We start from the raw sequence: 3326 nt of genomic DNA, 5'->3' as shown, positions 1-3326 counted from the left end.
CGTCCGTGTTAAAGTCATTTGTAAACGGTGCCTTAGACGTTGCAGTGGTGACAGCAGTATATTTAAAAGAATACATTTTTAAAATACATCTATTCCTGTTTTGGTTGCTAGAAATAAGAATTTGCATATTTTGGCACTTTTAACTTGAAGAAAGAATTCCGAATATGCAAACGGGAAACAAACTTTACCAAGTTTCCTAGTATGCATATGAGTGACTTTTGATCCCATTAAAATTAACTTAAAACTATGTACAGTTATAAAGGAGTGTGTCCTCTATGGGCCGACAAATGTAGACTGTGTGAAAAAATCCGATATTTTCGCTTCACTATTTTCAACAAGCTAACACTTAGTGCAAAATTTTCAGCTCGGCTCCGCTGCTGATCGTGAGTCACGTGATCAGATTCCCGCATTTGTTGATGGGCAGAGACGAACATGTGAGTGGGAGCTGCAGTGACTGGCGAGTGAAATAATTATATTACTCGCAAATTAATATTTATGGTCGCGATTGAGAATCAATGCTGTAGTTCATAAGCACACAAGGCGTTCACGAGGTGAACATGAGGTGATTAAAGCATATGATTGGATGAACATGACATAAATCACACATGATTTGACAAATGTATATTGGCCTCTCCCCTCATGCCCCATCCTCACACTCAGTACATGGTCCAGAAGAGATTGAGGTTATGAAAGCCAGAGCAGTTCAGGAGATGGAATCTTATCTGTCAGAGCAGAGTGGCACCTCTGACTTTGAAACACCTCAGCAAGCTTCAGCATCAGCAGAAGACACAGCAAGTGATGCAAAGAGACTAAAGAAGACTCTTGGAAGCTTTTTGAAGAGGGCAGTCCCTGACAAGGGAGTACACACAATGTAAGCAGAGCTAAACAGCTACATACAGTGTACAGTAACAACTTTCCTCGGGTTAATCATTTAGCGAGAAAGGCTTTTTAGCACAGGAGGCAATATTGTAACATGCCAGCGGTCAGCACTGAAGGCTGCTACAGTGAACATGCTGGTCTTTTTAAACTGAATTTAAGAACTGAATTATTTCAGAAATTAGGGTTTCCATTTGCATATGTTTGTGGAAGAACGCTGGAGTGACCAGGTAATTCTTCATCTTCCATCTTTCTCTGATCCTTGGTCTTCAGTGGTGTCTGTATCAGTTACTGGGACACAATGTCCTGCTCTTCTTTTATTTGTTGTTCTGTCTTGGTCAGTGTGTCCACTGTAAAGAAGACATGAGGATATAACAAGGATCCAGCAGTGTCACTAGCACCAAACATTTTCTCTCCTCCATCCCTGCAAACCTTTTCTGCAGCAGGTTTCCCTGAGTGTTTCCATCCTCCTCGTGTTATGACCCTCTGCCTGAAGCTCCATCTTCAGCACAGCAATGCTTGGGATGACACTGGAGATGGAGCCTCTGAACTGTTGATCTCAAGAGGAAATCCTCAACAGGTTCCAGTATGTCAATCAAACTGAAAATTATGTCCCATTGATCAGCAGTTGGAGTAACAAATGTTCCCTAATCTCCAGTGTAGATGTTAAGTGTTTCTGTTCCAGCATCTCTGCATCATTGTTGGTCTGACCAATCAGACGCTATACTGCAGGACGGTTTCAAGCATGTGGATTGGGAAATGTTCTGTGATTCGTCGAGCAGCGTTGACGAGTACGCAGACACAGTCTCCGCCTTCATACGCAAGTGTGTGGATGACGTAGTGCCCTGCAGACAAGTCCACGTATTCCCCAATCAGAAGCCCTGGCTGAACTGTGAGGTCCGCTCTGCCCTTAGAGCACGTAGCGCTGCTTTCAGATCTGGAAATACGCAAGAGTACAAGAAAACCAACTACGCTCTGCATAAATCCATCAGATCAGCTAAACGGGTGTACAGGGAGAAAGTGGAAGCACAGTTTAACACCAACAATACACAGAGTTTATGGCGGGGACTAAACACAATCACAGACTATAAATCTGCCTCTCGCACTCTGCCCAATAACAGCACTGATTTGCCGGACGAGCTAAACCGCTTCTACGCTCATTTTGATAGTAACCTCACTGCGCCCCGCCCACCGTTGATCCCAACCCCCCCTCCGTAAGTGATGTGCGCAGAGCCTTCAGACGGGTGAACCTGCGCAAGGCAGCAGGACCAGACGGCACACCAGGTAGAGTGCTGAAAGCCTGCTACAGAGAATTAGCAGGTGTTTATGCAGACATCTACAACACCTCACTGTCTCTCTCTATCGTGCCAGCTAGCTTCAAACTAGCCACTATTGTGCCAGTCCCAAAGTCATCCAGCATTACCTGTCTGAATGACTGGCGACCTGTTGCCCTGACCTCCATCGTGAGCAAATGCTTTGAGACGCTGGTCAAAGACATCATCTGTTCCTCACTGCCTGCCACCCTGGACCCTCTGCAATTTGCGTATAGGAGAAATAGATCCACTGATGATGCAATCGCGCTGACGCTGCACACTGTCCTCTCCCACCTGGACAAGAAGGACACGTATGTGAGAATGCTGTTTGTAGACTACAGTTCAGCATTCAACACCATCGTTCCTTCGAAGCTCGACAGCAAACTCCAGGATCTGGGTCTGAACAGCACACTGTGCAGCTGGATCCTGAACCTCCTGACGGACCGACGGCAGGTGGTAAGGATGGGCAGTATCACATCCTCCTCTCTGACCCTCAACATCGGAGTCCCCCAGGGTTGTGTGCTCAGCCCACTCCTGTACTCTCTGTACACCCACCACTGCACTGCTACACACAGCTCCAATGCCATCATAAAGTTTGCTGACGACACAACGGTTGTGGGCCTGATCTCCAATAATGATGAATCGGCCTGCAGGGAGGAGGTAAAAATCCTGGAAGAATGGTGTCGGGAGAATAACCTCTCTCTAAACGTCAGTAAGACCAAGGAGCTCATCGTGGACTACAGGAGGCAGGAGAGAGTACACCCAGAGATCCACATCAATGGGACTGCGGTAGAGAGGGTCAGCAGCTTTAAGTTTCTGGGTGTTAACATCAGCGAGGACCTGACATGGGCAGTGCACACCACACAGGTACTGAAGAAGGCCCACCAGCGCCTCTACTTCCTCAGAAGGCAGAGGAGGTTTGGTCTGAAGCCCAGCATCCTCAAGACCTTCTACACCTGCACTGTGGAAAGCATTCTGACTGGCAGCATTACCACCTGGTACGGGAACTGCACTGATCTTGAGAGTAAATCTCTGCAGAGAGTAGTACGAACAGCACAGTCCATCACCGGGGTTCAGCTCCCTAACCTGCTGGACTTATACACCAGCCGCTGCCTGAGGAAGTCCAGAAGGATCATG

This window comes from Brachyhypopomus gauderio, chromosome 1 (assembly GCF_052324685.1).
Source record: "Brachyhypopomus gauderio isolate BG-103 chromosome 1, BGAUD_0.2, whole genome shotgun sequence".
NCBI lineage: Eukaryota > Metazoa > Chordata > Actinopteri > Gymnotiformes > Hypopomidae > Brachyhypopomus > Brachyhypopomus gauderio.
The sequence above is the reverse complement of the archived record's forward strand: the minus strand, read 5'-3'. Positions refer to the sequence as shown.